The sequence below is a fragment of the Manis pentadactyla genome, chromosome 1 (assembly GCF_030020395.1).
Source record: "Manis pentadactyla isolate mManPen7 chromosome 1, mManPen7.hap1, whole genome shotgun sequence".
Lineage (NCBI taxonomy): Eukaryota > Metazoa > Chordata > Mammalia > Pholidota > Manidae > Manis > Manis pentadactyla.
In genome coordinates, this window is record NC_080019.1 from 979,857 (window position 1) to 998,264 (window position 18,408).

At 40.1% G+C, this 18,408-nt stretch overlaps 1 protein-coding gene and 1 long non-coding RNA gene across 2 annotated transcripts in view; one reads left to right on the forward strand and one right to left on the reverse strand.

The window, feature by feature from the left end:
* Positions 1–18,408, forward strand: part of PALLD (palladin, cytoskeletal associated protein) — a 315,678-nt gene that overhangs the window by 10,703 nt on the left and 286,567 nt on the right. The gene's annotated exons all lie outside the window — the stretch shown is intronic.
* LOC118915290 (uncharacterized) overlaps positions 6,451–18,408 on the reverse strand; it is a 43,163-nt gene continuing 31,205 nt past the window's right edge. Inside the window, exons 3-4 of the long non-coding RNA XR_008997391.1 lie at positions 8,228–8,360; positions 6,451–6,562 (exon numbers count right to left, since the gene is read on the reverse strand). This is a non-coding gene — a long non-coding RNA (uncharacterized LOC118915290). The remainder of the gene's footprint in view (positions 6,563–8,227; positions 8,361–18,408) is intronic.

Here is an 18,408-nt window from a genome sequence, read left to right on the forward strand (position 1 = left end):
AGTTGTACACACCCAGTGCCATTAATATCTTTACCAATTCATTTCTCTCCTAGGTCCTAATATTTGACAAAAAATTATTTGGGCATCAGAAAGAAGCTCAGGGAACTATAAGGGAACATATATAAGTCACAACTAAACAAAATCAGGAAAAAACAATGCATGAAAAAAATGAGAAGTTCTACAAATAGCCAGAACCCATAAAAAATAATGAAAGGCCACAAAATAAATCTGAACACATTTAAAAAGACTGAAGTATCAGATATTCTTTTGACCTGAATGATACGAATAATAAATAATAGGAGGAAAACTCACAAATATGCAAAGATTAAATGACACGTTCCTGAACAAGTAATGGGTCGAGGAAGACATCACAAGGAAATAAAAAATATATTGAGAAAAATGAAAATGGAAAGACAACATAAAGCACTTCTGGAATGAATCAAAAACAGTCCTAAGAGGGATGTTTACAGTGATAAATGCCTACATTAAGAAAAAAAGAAATATCTCAAATAAACAACCTAACTTTGCACCTCCAGGAACTATAAAAGAAGAACTAAACCCAAAATTAGAAAAAGGAAGGAAATAATAAAGATGAGGAAAGAAAGAAAGAAAATTGAGACTAGAAAAAAACAAGAAAAGATCAATGAAACTAAGAGTTGGCTTTTTGAAAAGTTAAACAAAATTGACAAACCATCAACAGAGCTAGGAAAAGAGATGACTTAAATGATTAAAAACAGAAATGGGAGAAGAGATATTACAAGTAATATAACAGAAATACAAAGGATCATAAGAGACTACAAGAAATCAAAATGCAGGCTTGATAAGTATATTTAGAAACACTGCTTGGAGATTCTAGGTGCTTCCTCACACATCACAAAAGTTAGCTATGTGAGATAGGAGAGTTGGCTTGACTGTAATCATTTCACTGTGTACATGTATATCAAATCACTGTGTGGAATACCTTAAATATGTAACATTAAAAATATATATATTTGGAGGGGACTGGAGCATATGCTTTAAGCACTCCATTTCTTTCACTATTTGTTAATGGAGATGCCAGTGTCCTGCCTTAAATTAGAGATGCCATCAGTCTTAAGCAATGGAGTCCACAGAAAAGCAGCTGGTAGATTCACCACAGTGTGAGAAATGTTGTGTTTGAACTGTATTTCCCCCCTCAGTTCCTAACAAGCCAATGCAGGTAGAATGATGAATCCATTAACAAGGTATGGCTGTTCTACTCCAAATCAAAGTAGCATCACTGCCACTGCGTAATAGATAATGTATACATGTAATACATATGTTGCCAATTAAAAATGTTCATGACTTACATTGTAAGTCTGTAAACCCTTTCATCTGTAAACCTTAAAATCTTAGCATCTGTTCATCCAGTCTACTATATAAAATGGCTTTAGCCCTTTGGATTTTAAAGGTGTGGAAATTAAAGATGTGTAAACAAGACCTAGAAGCAGCCCATTCACCTTTCAGCACACAGTTCAGCTTCCCACACTTAGGAGCTCCCCAAACCATGTTTTCCTCAGAGTGCAAGATGAACTCTCAGCTTCCTGCAGTTCAGGACGCATATGTGGTCTCGGCAGCTTCTCAGCTCCACGGGGTCACCTTCAAGTTTTCTTCTGTCCCTCATGTGTGTCTTCTGTTCTCCTTCTGATAGTTTTCTGGATTTAGATTTTGACAAATCAGAGAAAGAGCAAACTCAGCCAAAACCTGTGTTTCATTACAGTTTGCTTTGGTTGGAATGTTAAATTTTCTCACATCCATGAAACTAGAGTAAATCACAATGCAAACTGGAGGATGAGTCAGGCTCGTCTTCTCTCGCATTCTTATACACAGTGCAAAGCAGTCTCCCCACTCACTACACATAATGCATCTTTTGCCCTCTTGCCTCACCTTTTTCTAGAAAGCCGGCTTACCCCTCAGATGTATTTATAGAAACACGACTCAGTTTGTCTCTCAGCATTCAACATAATGCCACCATGCCCGTGCCAGTCACCTCTGCTTAATGCCCATGGGATGATGGGTGACGAGTATCAGAAACTACTCGAAGGGGTGGGGGTGGAAAAAAGAAAGAAAGAAACTACGAAGGCTTTTGACAGGAAGTGTTTCCCCAGCCCTCATGGGCTTGGCCATGTCTGGTCAGCCAAACACAATAAACCGATCTTAGGTTGACAGAGCATCAGAAAACCTAGAAGTCAGGGGATAAAAAATTATGGACAGGCAAATGAAGGCTCAAAGAAGTGTCAGAAAAAGGAAAAGTGAAGAATTAGAGGCAGATGGCATCAGGATCTGTTCCAGAAGAAAGGGAAAGGAGAACTGCAGAAAGTCGAGTGCTAGGGACCATGGGAGCAGCCGTCCACCAGTGCCTCCGATCAGACCTCCAGGGAGAATAGGTTCACATGCACGAGTCTCCCAGTTTACCCACCGGGTGTGCTGTTTGTCCCAGCTGGGAGCTGTTTGCGCGCCACAACACCACATGACCACAGTCCTCCTGAAGTGACATGTGTCGTTGCCAGAGGACTACGCTCTCAGATTTCTTTCTTATCACTTGGAGTACAGGTATAGAGGACACGCAGTAATACCTCCTTTGTAGTCCCTCTGTCTTCACAGAGTCCTCCTTCATGGATAAAAAAGAAGCTCGCAAATTCAACTTTGTCCAAGCCAGCACAAAATTATAGTACGATTATGAAAGTACAAGTCCTTACATGTGAGGATCCACTGGTTCGCTCTGGCCGCCTATGTCCCCAATCCCGACTGCTGGTCCTCTGCAGACCCCTACAGACTCTCTTCCCACTCTCCTCCCCAAGCCCTCTTGCCCTAGGAAGCTGGCCTGGCTGGACTGCAGCAGGTCCCTTCAGGCTGTGGTTGAGCTCAGCTCTGGAGGGCCCTGGCAGGCCAGAGGAATTCAAGGCACTCTGCCTGTCCCGTGGGTTTGCCCCAGTGCTGCCCATCAAATGAAGGTATCCACTCAGTGTGGTGCTGTCTTCTGCATTTGGGAAGCCACTGCCTGCCTTGTCCTGCAGACTTCCAGGTGGCGACCCTCTGCTGTACAGCCCCAGGCAGACGTATTGCCAAGGTGGCTCCTTATTCCCTGGCGATCCTGTGGGTCTGGTCCCTTCACCAGCACCATTTTGTATTATGTGGGAGTCAGTGCATCCTCTTCCTAGGTTGGGACCACAACTGACACACCCTCCTTCCGATTGCCCATACCTTTCTTAGAAGATGACCACAATCCTTAAAATCCAGAAGTGGCAGCATGACCCATTTGCAATTGCTAGAGTAAGTTCTAGATTACTCACCAGCAAATTACCAGGCTGAGAAATTATTTTTCCATCTCTGTTCTCCTTTTCACTTCTCATAGTTTGCTTTTAGAAATTTTAGGTAAACCAACTCCAATTTTGTAATTTGATAAAAGAATCACATTGATGTGAAGGTGTAAGAACACATCTTATATCATCACCGGAATATCCTTATTTGTGCATTTTCTGTAAATGAGAAAAATAATGAATAACACTTAATTGAGCATTGTGGATGCCTGGCATTTTTCTAAGGACTTTATATCCATTTTCTCAGCCAAGCCTCACAAGAGCTCTATAGGAAAGGCTTTCTTTTCACTGTATCACCATTTCCCATTTGAGGAAACTGAGGCTTTCAGTCAGGGACACACCTCTGGTTAGTGACGTTTCTGAGATGATCAATGCCCTAAATCGCTTATTGGGCAGACTTCGTAATCATTGATGGTTTATGTATTCGCAGTGGTATTTGTGTATTCAATGGTCCATAACATACCACTACAAACGTAGTGACTTAAAACAACAACAAATTATTTTCTCCTGCTCAGTAGTCTACGTGAAGACTAGCCACCCTGGTGGACACTTAGGCACTTTCTCTCGTGTCTGGTATCCTGGAATGAGTGAACTGTGATGACAGTGCAGGTGCACGGCTGTAGGGGGGGTGGGACCACAGGGTCAGGGTCAGAATCTGGAGTCAGAATGGAGGCAGGAGGGGAGTCCAGATGAATGCCAAGGAGGAAATGCCTCACATGAAGATCAGGGGTGCCATGAAGAATCAGGCTCTGCCCTCAAAGCTTGACGCTGTCTTCAGACTTGTGACCTGCAGCGTATGTGAGCACAGGTGCTGGAGCCAGATGCGGGAGAGCAGGACATGGCCACTGAAAGGGCCGGGCCCCTTGCAATCCCACTGAGCCGTGTTGCCACAGGGAGATTCAAAGGCCCTCCAAAAAGTCACACTGGGAAATTGCAACCTTGAACTGGTTTTTTTAAGCCTGAACAGTTGTTTAATGTGATAAAATTTTTGAGCCTTTCATTTTCAAAAACTACCTAAGATTCAGTTCAAGCACAGCTTCTCTAGGGGGAGGCCTCAGGGGACAATAGAAGACACTCACACACAAAATCCAATAATGCAGGTGCAATTTTAAATAAAATAATTACACACAAACCAGATAAGTAAATGGAAGTAAATGTTTAAAGAAATCGACGCAAAACATAATATTTCTCTCCTAAAATATTGGCTCTGTTGTTCTATTCTGTTTTAATGAAACTTGGCCTCTGTGTGCACATACAGGCTTCAAACAGGTCTCATGTTGCTCAGCCAGGTTCCCCACCCGCCCACTTGGTGCCAGCTTCAACGTGTTATTCCATCACTTTGCTGTGGCCCTCAGGTTCTGGGTAAGAATGATTACAAACTGTAAAGCCTTGGAAGAAACCCTGATGATGACTTATTTTCCAGAATAGTGAGTGTTTGAAAATTTGATGGAGAAGGAGTAACAATAGGGAGCACTAATTTATCCACTGCAGTGGGCAATAAAAGCAGGTAGCTAATTAAGATCTCAAAGACTCGAAGCCGAGCATTTTAATCAATAATCTCAACCTTCTCACTAAACTAGATATTTAATGCAAGTGCAACTTCTGCCTTTTCTCTCTCATGTTGTTATTGAATGTCTGTCACATGAATCTGGAATACATTACTCATGTGATGAACGTTGATAGAACACTCTTTGACGGTAAAGCTCTGTAGGTGTCAGAGGGTTCAAGAATTAGAACCATCCCCTCCATAAACCTGAGATTGTGGGGAGGAAATGGACAATATGGACATTTGTAATCGACTTTCCTGCCTGTCTAGATACAGATACAATTGTCTCTCCTATTCTTGCCAGTATCACAGTTTATGAAAGTGCAAAACATGCCCCAGGATTTCTGCCATTTCCTTCCTTGCAGACTGGGCCCCGGTTCTTTACATGCGGCTTCTCTGCTGCGCTGAGTGGACTTGGATTTGAAAAATCAGAATCTCTTTAAATTTTTTCATTATCACATTTAAAATTTTTTCATTCACATTTATGAGCCTAACAATCTTCATTATCGTGAAAATGGTGTGAAAGAAGACAGATGAGAGATGAGGGACCATAGGAATGCCCACGTGTCTAAGTGGGCTCGGAGGGTAGGTCACCCGGGGAGCCCAGTGCCGTCAGGAGACGGCAGCGCTCCGCAGAAACTGTCCGCGGCCACCGTGCAGTCCCGGGACACACCCCCGGCCCTTCCTCTCCCCGCCTTGCTCTCGCCTCTCTCTCCAATCCACCCCCACCTCTCAGCCTCCCTTCGCTCCCAGATTGCAGTGGAAGCTCCAGATTATTTTCCCTCTGATTGTGCAGTGTTCCCCTCCACTGAAGTCTTTATGTCATCGGACACCAAGAGGTTTCCAACAAAGTCTCTCCCTGGATGCAGCTACAACTCTTATTTCTAAAATAGTGTCCATCTTACCTCATACTGCGGATTCACAGCGTGAAGAAAAAGGAAAATAATATATTATTAGTGACTGCTTGTAGTCATGAGATTTATTGATATGTATATTCACAAATATGTATGGTTGTGGAACTATGTGATAATTTTTTTCTACTTGATAGAATATTCGGTAATAAGACTGTTTTTGAGTAACCAAAAATATTGCTTAAAAAGACTAACTATAATTTTTAAGCTGATTATGATAAATCTGAAATCAATCATCAGGCCCAGAACCTTATGATTATTTTCTTTAAACAAATTACAGGGACTGCCTCCAGATCTCTAGAAAGAATGTCCAAGGTATGGTTGTAAATCATCCTAAAGCAGAGGAATGATAAAGATAATTGGTCCATGCGGATAGGAAAGACATAGGTAGAAGAGATTTACTTTAGAGTTAGAGAAAAGCTGATAATAAACATATTAATTTGTTTTCTGTTTGTCTGGCATACTGAAGCAAATTGTCTGTGATACTTTAAAAACTAACATGCATTACTTTGTATTTTCAGTTAAATTCCAATTAATCTTATAATTAGCTTATATCAACCAGCCAAGAACAGAAATACCTCACATTGAATCATACTTATCACTAATAATGAGACTCTCAAGGTTTGGCATTTACGTTCACCTCAGATATGCGTCCAAAATTGTGATGATTATCTACACTCTCCAAACATCTTGAGTCTGCGAAATGTGGCCAGCAGTCCTGTGGGGACAAGCTTTTTCTCAAGAGCCCAGCATGTCTGCTTCAAGTCCTGGCTCAGTCAGACCACAAAGGCAGATGAAAATGAGAAAGAAAATTTAATCTAAATATTTCAAAGCTTCAGAATGAGTGAAGGTTCATAGGAAGGAAAATTTTATTTTCTTTAGAATCATTTCAAAATAATTTATCCCTATTGCCACATTCATATTTAACCTGTTACCATAGTCATAAATTGGACCCTCTCCTCCTTAAAGGGAAAATAACCATTTGAGAAACTTTCTGTGAGATATTTTATATTCCTGGATCTTTCCCTGTTTAACACACAGGAGTAGCAATACCAAAACAAGCTGTGTTTTTATCTGAAATGCAGACCTTGTAAGTAAATACTGAAGTATTTACTTAAGCAAGTAGGGTATTAAGTAGGATAAAGAAAAAAATATGAGTCGAAACAAAATGGGAGTGATTCTTGATACTGTACGTAATTGTAAAGTGTATCTTACGATTGGAAATATAAAACAATTAATTATCCTGAGTAAGTTAACACTCTACTTGCTTTTTTTCTATATAGAATACATTTATATGTTTTAAGGCCCTTGCCTTTAAAATGAAAAGGTAAGCATAAAATGAGTAACAAAAGATTTCATAGAATGAAAAATTGCATAAGTCATGGCATTCTAAGTTCAGGCCAAAGTTGTTTTAAATTTAAATAAAATTATGAAATTCAATTGACTTTAGCCCTAGACACTCTTTTTTCAAATCACCTTTCATTTCAGTTCTACCTGTGTTCGTTCTGTTCCAACTCATTCTCACTGCAGAACACAGGCAACCATACAAAGCCGAACAGAAATAAATCTTGGTTTCCCATTGAATTTCAGATTACACTGGGAATACTTTTGGAATGATTCCAGAAACCTTTTGGGAAAAAAATCTCCCTGACTAGAGTCTCTCCCTGTCTCCACAGTTGTCTCCAAGTTTTGGGTGCTCCGAGTCCATGCTCACATTGTTCAGAACTTAGTCCTCTCCCGCCACCAATAAAAGACTAATCTATGCACTATAAAAAAAAAAGACGTGTAACAGCTATACATTTATAATGTGTAATAAAGCTAGCTTCCAGAAATATAATTTCAGATTTATTGTTTTAATTTTGTTTTCTCAAAATTTTTATTGAAATATACTTTTATACAATATTATTTTGGTTTCAGAACAGCTTAGTGATTCATCAGTTATATACATTCCTAAATGCTCACCATGATAGGTGGAGTTACCATCTATCACCATTCAAAGACATTACAATACTATGAGCTGTATTTCCTATGCTCTACTTCTATCCCTGTGACTATGTTATCTTATAAATTAATATATATTGAAGTTTATACCTCCTTATCCCCTCATCTATGTCACACTGCCTCCTTGGTAACCAACTGTCCCTTCTCTGTGTTTCAAGTCTATTTCTGTTTTGTTTGTTTCCTTTGTTTTTCAAACATTGTGAGTACCTAGTACCCAGGAGGTGAATTTTAATGGCATACCTTATTTCCTTTAATGCTCACAACAGCTGTGCTACCTGAGCTAGCTGGGTCCATAAAGGATACAGTAGGTATAGCCCAGGTGGGATTGCATCATTTCAATTTAAACATGTGGACGCTTAGAGCCAGAAGTTACCAAGAGAATTAAGTTACCAAGTGAATTAATAGCTACTTCTTTAAGTCATTAAACTTACCTTAGGTCCTGGAAAGGGAGGAGGTGGACCAGCTTGATCTGGATCTTGAACACGCCAGCTGATGTATGGGTCAAAGTAGCCACCCTACTCCAAATTGACATCAGTTATCACTGTCCCGCTTGAAATGCGGTGGCTAAAATGGAGAACAAAATTCCAAATGGTTTACTTCCAGAACGGAGACCATGGAGCCCGGAAAGTCCTATACTTCTCTTAATGCCATGAAAGTGACCTAAGTCTGTGCTCTGTTTTTTGGCCCATCACATGCTTATCTCAGAGTCACAGATTTTTTTGCATAAACAAACTGCGTCCCCTCCTCCCTTCCCAATTCTGCACTTCAGAATTTTTTTCTTACATAATCTAATCTTAAGACCCTATATTTTTCCCCATCAAATTTCATCTTTTGGGTTTTTGTGGCCAGCATGCCAGCTGTTGAAGTATTTTACAGCTCTGATTCTGTCATCCTTTGGGTCAACTGCAGATTTGATCCATATGCCTTCACCCTGCATGGGGTGGCAAGGTGTTTTGAGAAAGAAAAGGAAAATGAATCTGGAGCCCTGGATTGTCAACCCATATTTACACTGACTGGGTGTTACATGCACTGGACCAGTTACACTTTTCTGAATCTCCATTTCCCCACCTGTAAAATAGAAAAGCCAGCCTCTGGCAAATTTGTCAGGTTATTATAACAAACTGTGTGTGTATTACTAACATGCTTAGCATCCTGAATCCTATGAGGATGATAAAACACTGTCAATAGGCCCTGAAGTGTGTGGAGCCCTGGGGGAACCCATAACACCTCCTTCCAGGGAAGCGCTTGATAATATACAGCTATCTGGTGTTTGCTTTGTGAGCACCTACTGTATGCAGGCCAAATGTACCAGGTGCTTGACATACACAACTTAAGACACAAGTATCTTATCTCAAGCCATTGATGAGAAATTCTAAAAGATCGAAGGGGAAAGGAGAGTTCAGCCACTGAGAGCGAATATTAACAATTACTGCTCTAATTTAAAGAGGGAAAGGGCTGTTTCTCTGCTCTTATCAGATATAAAAGGGAAAAGGGAGCATTTCCTTCTAACTCAGGAAAAAAAATGGGAAAACTAATGCTCTCAGCAGATGTCAGTACTTCTAAATTGTCTTGACACTTTGTTTTCTGGTATATACAGACAAAAGAAACAATCATTTGAGATTATTTTTAAAGACTACGTTCTTCCAGTAATTAGTTTGAGCTAAAGAGATTCTCTGACGTGCAGACTCAAAAGAAGCAAATAAAATGCTGATGTGTGATTCCCACCCCAAGAGATTCTAACTGAACCAGTCTGGGCTGCGGCCCCAGCGAAAGCTTAAGTTGGAAGCACAAGGGAGTGAGTCACGTGATGTCATAGAGCTATAACACAATTCTTACAAAACACTGTCTTATATGCTGGCTTCTTTTAAAGGTTCTTTAAAAATATTATCTTAAATCTTTTTTATTTTTGAAGTTAACTGTTTAGAAACTTTTGGGAAGGGTAGTAAATAAAATGAAAGTACTATTAAAACTTGAGGAGAATATATCTCAAGACAAACCACACACCTGATGATTTAAACCACGTGAATGTCACCTACTGTCTAATTAAACCTCCATGTGGTGTGCTCTTTGAGGGATGAATTTTCTTCTTTTACAAAGCTTTTACTGTAATAAATTAAAATTGTCAAGTGATTGCAGTGTCTCACCTTTAAAAAAGAAGTTATCTAAACATAAGCAGTATGGCAGTCAATGGAAAACAGATGTTTATACTGGTGGGTGTTCAAAACAACTTTTTTTCAAGTTGGCTATCTCAGCATAAATGTTTGTACAGTTTCAAAACACAGACCTGAGTTAACAGTTTCTATATTTAAATGCTTACTCATTTGATGTGAAATGTAAATTAGTAAACAACATATTGTTAACATCAACTGCTGGGTTGATCGATCTTTCGCATTCTTTAATCCCATGGATTTTTCAAACTTCCAGTACAACAAGGTCTTAATGTTTTTAACCCAGTCCAATCCCTCCCTCCTATTAAGACTTTACCCAACTATTTCCAAAAAGGGGAAGGGGAATATCCTATTTCTAGGAAAAAGATATCCCACAATTTATTTCAGTATTCTGGCAAGAGATGCAAAACATGAGATATCCATCAAATGGTTATTCAGTTTTAGAGAAGGTAACTATTAGACATTTGTGGCCATTTGTTAGAGGAAAAATATGAAAGTTGGAATTTAAAAAACAACTTTCTAACCCTCAGAAAACCAAGAGATTTGTAAATATTTTATAGTAGCATTTGGCAAAAGACACTGAAATTCTATCCCCAAACTGAAAAAGTTGATGATGCTGCTGATAATCCATCTACGTAGAATTACATTATTTACAAAACACTCCCATACATTTATTCCTCCCAGCATTCTTGTGTAATCGTTTTATAAATAGAATAAATCTGAGTAATCCAGTCATTTATCCATTAGCCACTCAGAATACAAAACATTGGAGATTAAAACCCAGGTTTGTTTCTCTCAAACCACAGTGTCATTTCCATGGCATCAACACATCTTATTAAATGCCTAGGAACCATGTGGGCTAGGATTCCAAAGGGATTGGGAAAAGGTCATAGATAATAAAGGGGAAAAGAAGAGGTCCTCAGGGATAATCCTAATTGGAAAAGGATGTCTTCCTTTATATGAGTTCTTTTGTGGTAAAACAACAAAATCTTCATCAAAATAGACAATGATAACAAGAAAAACATTAAGTACTTTAATCATACCCACCAAATGGCGAGAAGTACCATATCCAAGTCATCTGAATCCCCCAAGCCTACAAATATTTTAGTTGTAATTCCGTGTTCCTGTGGGATAAAATAGAATAAAGCCCTCCAAGACTCACAGGGAAGCCAAATGTGGACCTGAAGCAGACTGGCTTCTTTGGCAAAATGACAAAACCCAAGAAGTCCCTACAACTCAGCTGGCTTCAAGCTAGAGAATTTTTTGAGCCTCAAAAGAGTCTCTTGAGGAGCCTCTCTGTACCAGACACTCACCCAGCCTACGAATTCACGTTCATCACTCACTATGCGGGAACACTTGTTTGCAACTTCACTAATGACGCCAGGCTCACAAAATCAAATTTTTGTTACGCAATCGAATTATTCTCACTTATAGAGGATGTCAGTATTTAGGTCATCTGCTTAGGCACATGTTGTGAATTATTCGATTACTAATTTAGTTTTGTTTTTCAATTTGATATTCTGTCCCAAATCCATGTTCCTTCACTGAACTGTATTGCTTCACTTACAGGTCACAATTATTTTGTGAGAAAAAAAAATGGCTTCTAACTTCATGTCTTGTTACTAGTGCTAATGTGTACGTTTTGAATTAATGGAGAACTTCCCAACACTGGTATGTAGTTGCTACAAAGTTCTCAAATGCTTCAGAAGTTTTACATTTTGTAAGTCCAGAATAAAAGTTTAGGGTTATCTCTGCACTATAATTTGTGTCTTTGTTACATATTATAAATTTTTTTGTACCTCTTACACACTTATTGCAAACATCGTTTTCTAAAATGCAATCTATATGTATTCTTATACCAACCTATATAGGAGAAAGTCAAAACATGGCATTCTTGCCTGAATTGATAATCTTTTATCTATTTTTTCCAACTTCTATGCTGCTCTGGAAGGAAGGGGTTCCCCGCCCAGGGCAAGTTCCTAATGAGTTCAATAAGACTGAAGAAAGGCAAGGGCAGGAAGATGGGTTTTAAAGTGACTTCATTCTCAGGGCAGTAGGCCTCAGTGTCTGGTCCGGCCTGGTTCCCTTTGCTAGCCTCCTCCCTTCTCCCCTCGCTCCCTGCTACCGCCCTCGGGCTCAATCCTCCAGGAGCAGTGTGGCTCCACCGCTCCTCCTCCCCACGCCTCCCCACTGAGCTCTCCGCCCTCTCTCTTTGGCCCTCTACTTCCCCACCCCTGGCACCAGGAGGAACCCTGTGGGGAGGTCCTAGTGACTGGGGGACATCTACCAATCGTGTACCAGGAGCACAGGGAGAGGAGGGGGATGGGTGTTTTCTCTCCACCCCTCCCCTGGGCCTACTCCAGTGACTGACCAGTGGCTCTGGTGCCCGTAAACATCCTATAGATGTACAAACAGGCTCTTATCACATATATACAAGGGACACTATTAAGGCCAGGCAGGAATCCTGGTCAGAAATTCCCATTTTCTCCACATTCTATTAATTTGTGCATTAAAAAAAATCTATTTGTATTTACATTCTTTGAATATTAATTACATTTTTGAGTGTTTATCTTTGGATTTTCTCTTTTGTGAATTGTTTGCTCTGGTCCTTTTGTTGTTGGGCAGATGCGTCTGGGGAGGTCTCTCCCTGTGCACTAGGTGAAACCTCAAACCAGACAGGGGAGGGTTCTTGACTAATTGAGAAAGACTTCTCAAACAGGTCCAGTAAGTGTAGGTAGGAAAGGAATTCATTAAAGCCAGAGTGGTAGTGAATGGCAGCAGCCCAGCAAGGCAGCAGAGAGCACGGAAGAGCAGAGGGAGGAAAGGGAGGCTCACTGACCTCCTGCTTGGCACAGGGCAGGTCCCTTGCCAACTCCTTGATCCAGAGTCACCTGGCATCCAGTGCCCACTTGGATCTGCATGCCATAGGGATTAAGCCCCCACCACCCCAGGATTTGAGGGAGCCACAGAGCACTGGATAGAGTGAGATTGTGTTCTGAGAACTGGTCTGAAATAAAACAAGGAGAGAGAAAAGGATTGTGTTAAGACTAGAAAGCTGCATGAAATAGCAAAGCAGCAAAGACATTAACCACTGGAGGAGGAGGTCAGAGAGATCCTGTCTTTATCATGGAGAAGAGTTTAGAGACAAGTGCAGTTGGCTTATTATGCAACAAGTAAGTGCATTTGCTATAAGACAGTATACTGTCAGGTGGGAGTGTAGGTGACCTCAGGAGGCGTGCTGAAGGGTTTAGGGTTTGGGGTTTTATACAGCCTTTTCATCGGGGGTCAGCATAAAGCATGAGGGTATACAGGTGATTCATAATTTCTTTGAAGTTTAATCTTAGTAATAGGGTTATTTAGGTAACTGTGTTGGTCCAGATCTCATCATTCTTTATCCATGTAGGTTAATTTACACTTTGGAGGTCTATCTCCTACCCTGGTTACAAAGTTATTTAATTGATTTAGGGGCTAGAAGAAGAAGAACAGCATATAGATTAAGTTAGAGAATACACTGGGCTTTTTTTGCAGGCTAAATGGATTTTACAATGGCATGACCCTCGTCCCATTTCCCTGTTGTATCTCATTTTGGCTCAAAGCTAAAATTAGGAAACTATTAGCTGTATATTTTTTTAACTTGTTTAAGAACTGGCAATATGACCTCATTCATAAGAAGGATCCCATGAGTGTACCTCAAAACTACAAACTTGGAGGTTACAAATTTTTGTGTGTGAGTAGTAGAATTCCTGAATACTTTGCACAGTAATAAGAGAAATACAGTAAAATTTCAAAGAACAACTATGGTTGACTAATTTATTATCAACTCTCTGAGGGAGGAGACATGGATGTGGATGAAAGTAAAACTACAGATAAATTTATTAGACTGTCAAAGGCCTTTGACAGCAGTTTAGGATAAAAATTATTTTGTTTTGCATTGCTTTATTTTCTTTTCTTTTATTGCATCAGGAAACCTTAGCTACACTGTGACTTGCTGAAATACAGGCAAGGTGAATCGTGGATTCAGAGCAGCCTTTCCACAGACAGCGGGTCGACTCAGACACAGGGCACCAAGGAAAACGCTACATTACATGAAGTGGAATTAAACAGTAGTGTTCTCTTATGATCGGTGCTGGAAATGTGTGGTTTTCATGTTATAATAATGATTTGGAAGAGGAAGTATTCAGTGACATTTCCAATTTGCAGATGACATTAAGCTCCCGTGAGTTTCCTTTTTGAGTGGGAAGGAAATGAGAAGCTTGTTTGAGTTGGCAGAAAAGAGGCAGATAGGCTTAAATGTGGACAAGGTGAGATTACATTCAAGGAAGTTTAATACTGCAAAACAATGAATCTCTTGAACCTATGAACTACCTTACACCACCCATTAGTGCATGATCTCCAAATACTAACTCACCCCCCAAAACCCATCCGGTTCATCAGCAAAGTTCTCTTGTTTGGAAATCAGGGCAAACATCATCCTAGCCAGTAAAAATCACAGCTCTATAGAAAGCTGTGGAAATCTTAAGGGGAATTTTAAAAGCATGTTGTATGGAATTATTAAAGCCTCACAATTTCCTATAAAGTAAGTCTCTAGTCATCATTGGCCCATTTTAAAGATGTGAAAACTGAGTCTCAGAGATACTAGGTAAATCACCAAGCTTATCCAGCCAGTGAACAGTTTGAATTTTAAACTAGTCTAAGAGCCTATTTTTATTGCCCCTGCATGTGCTAGAAGAAGAAACTATATCCATGAAGGTACTTAAGAGACTGCAAGGAAAGCAGGTCAGTCTGGAAAGAGACAATCTCACAATTCTCTTGTAAAAATCTGTAAAAAAATAGAGCTTGGTATAGCTAAGTTAAATAGAGTATACTAACTTGAAAAGAAGGTAATTCCTTTCTGAGCATCACTAACACAAGTCATACAACAATTGAGAATATTTAAGTTGTATAATATTCAGATAAACTAGTAAGTGACATATTTGCAATCAGTGGATTAAGGAAAACCAGATTACTTAAGAGAATATTTGTGTGCTTGGGTTAGCACTAAAAAAAGATGACTAGGTCTGCCTACAAACATGGTACAGCTGCCAGCAGGACAGGACTGGGTGAGTAAGACCACAAGTTTCTGGTGGTGATTCTTGAGCTGTACTTGAAAACATATTGCTGTGGGTGTGTTTACTCAACTTTTCCACTTTTTGGCCTGGCTTTGTTTTTATTTTTTCTTATATATAACTTAGATTTCTACACTCATGCAGCTGCTTCCCTAGCTGGATGCCTTTCAATATGAACTTCCCTCTCCCTGAAATACCCTCCTTCCTCCTGCCCCCACCCAATACTATTCAACAGAGAGGCCTTCTGGGTAGGGTAAGGGCATCCTACATTTTTATTTGCTAAATCAGACAACCCTAAAATCTCTGAGGAATCTCTGTTGAGTATATTCTCCTTCTGGTGTTTATGACAATGGTGATTTCAAAAGCTGTTCACTAATGTGTCTTGTCACGAGTCCACATGACAGCAGAGGTGGTGTCTGTGCTGCGCCCACAGTGCCCAGCACAGTACCTGGCATGCAGTGCACTGTCACCAAATTCTTGCTAAATGCAAGAAACCCTTCAACTTCAAGTGAAGCTCACTGGCTCTGTTTGTGTTCAAGTATCAGATATTTCATAAAGGACACTGACCAGATGGGACACTGTTCACTGTCATTTATGAAATATCTGATACTTGAGAACTTGTCGTTAGGTCATTCTTTGGTCTCGCTTGTTTATTTTTCTTTCTTTCTTTTTTTGGTTACTTTTTCTTACGCTAAGAGAATGCTGCTTCTTGTAATTCCTGATTGGCAAAAAAGCTGGCTCACTACCTACTTTCCCCAGTACCTGTAGTCAGTGTCCCTCCCACTCCTCAGGCCACTAACGGGCCAGGGTAGGGGGGGGAAGACCCACCAGCCCCGCCACAAGGACACTCCTGCATCTCCCTTGGGAGAGGTCGCGGAGTCATGAGGCCACAGCCAGAGACTAAAGACTCTGTGGCCCCCTCTTGGCTCCCACTGCAGACATGCATAGCCCTGTAGCCATGTGTGTTACTTAAATCTTCAGAATATTTAAAACTAAAAGTAGCCATTATTATTTAGCAACCCATAATGCAGGCCTTTGAAGATCTGTTATTACATCTCTGCTGCAAACCTTTTTCTACATTAATGGGGTGGTGTGGGGGGTATAAAAATAGATTGAAATCTTTAAGACTATGTAAGCCCTTAATTAAATTTTTTAAAAGATTTGCAATTTGAGATTTCTCAACTTTCCAAATGTAAAGAAACCTTTTTCATATTTTACCTTTCTGTCTTTCTAATAATAATCCAAATTTCAGAAAGTACCAGAATTTAATTCTTGAGTTTCTCAAAAATGTCATCCTCTTTCAGGTATTTTGAGAGCTTTAATGATATTTAAAGGACAAAACCATCTCATGCATCTCTTATTTGTGCAGTACAATTTCAATCAAGTAAAATTTAAATAATAAAAACTGGGAGAAAGTACATCAAAATGAAAACAGTGTTTGCTTCTAGGTAACATGATTTTGAGAGATTTTTCTATATGTTCCCATATTTTTTAACTATGTGCAATGGAATACATTGATCATAAGATACAAATAATAAAAATATTTTGTTTGTTTTATGGAGTCTACTCTTCTGATGAGATGTGAAAGATAAGGGGGAAAAAAATAGAGCCCTACCATTATTAAGGATTTCCCCCATTTTTTTCCCAATGAATTGAACATGTTAATAAGTTCTAAATACCTGCAATAATTGCTAAGTGGATACAGGTTAATGCTGGTTAGGACCAGAACAGAGAGTGGAACTGCAGAACGAGATAACTGAAGCCACTCCAGAGGGTTGAGGCCTGAGAAAATTCATTTCCAGCCTGCAGCCTTTCTTTACCTCGGAGGCAGATGCCAGGCCCGGCCTAGTGGGCAGGGTTGGAGCCACTTCATTCAGACCCCTGCCAGCAGGCAGGCTTCTGTAAACTCTGGTTGCTGAGAAAACTTGCTGTTCTCTGAGTTTCTTCCAAAGCAGTCACAAGGCTGTACTCAAATTTTTTCAGAAGTCTGCATCTGAGTATTAGAAGGAACGACTTGATGTCAGTAGATAAGGCATTCCTTTCTTTGACTTCTGTTACACAGTTAAACCAGGGGTCGAGGTAGGTCACAGCAGTCAGGAGGCCGGCTGTTCTGTTTCTGAATAGACCTGCCACTGTAACAGATTTGGAAACAAAATGCAGTTCATGCCAAGGCACTTAGTTAATGCCTCTTTATCCATCTATGTATTCAGCATCATGGCCTGCCTGACACCTTATTAATAATTTATTCAAAAGCTTAGCTCTGCACAGTACAGTTGTTAAGAGCTGGGAATCCAGTCTAAAGATCAGATCACCTCCAGATGCAAACTGGTCCTGTGACTTACAACACATTATTTAGCATTCTTAAACCTCTATTTCTGCTTTTGCAACATGTAGATAGGACAGCCTTAAAGGTCAGTTCTAGAGATAAGAGAAAACGCCTAAAACCTCTTAGCACACCTCCTAACATATATTATGTGCTCATAAATGGTAGTTCACATTATTAGTATCTCTTAAAACAGGGGATTTCTAAGAAGGGTGAGGTATTTTTTCCCCCTTCTATTCACATGTATTTTCCATTTCTTAAAAACAGACTTTCTGGAGTAGAATTCCTGGACAAGAGTGAGCAGACCAGAGTAGGATGTCTCTGATGTATGCAAATTGATCTCTTGGTAGCATGAATTTAAAAAGCCAAAAATATCCATCTTCCACACAAGCTTGAAACTTGACCCCATGCTACTAAGTCATCTCAGTCACAAAAGGGACATCTTTATTAATATAAGTCTTCACATCCTACTTCAAAGTCGCTGAACAAAAAAGACTGTGAAGACAGGAAAGTACAGAAATTGGTGCTGGAGAGAAAGGTGTAAGGAACAGTTTCAAAGCTGCCTGATGCTCACTAGCCCCAAACGTGCAAGGTACCCCGTCCTGTCCTATGACTACGGTGCAAAGTCTAAAAGAAATGAGGTGAGCCACTTCTGCCTGCAGCTCACAGCCCTGTTTCGCTCTGAAGGCATGTTCCGCGCCAGCCATCAGAAGGCAGCAGAGCAGGTGTCTCTGCATTGTCCTCCCCGGGAAGCACCGCGATTCGGTGACCTCAACTCATACTTCCACTTTCTATTTGTTCAGTATATGTTGCCCTGAAGTGTTGCATGCATCTGAGGATGTTCCAGAAGTCTGGGTCCAGAGCAGAATCACTATTGGGTTCCCTATTTTTATTTGTCTGTGTGAGTATTAATTTTCAAGCCATAGCCGTTAAATAATATACAGTTATTCACCCTGGACATAGCCAGTATGTTGAACTAGTTCAGCGCAGAAAGTAAACAAAACATGATTTGATTT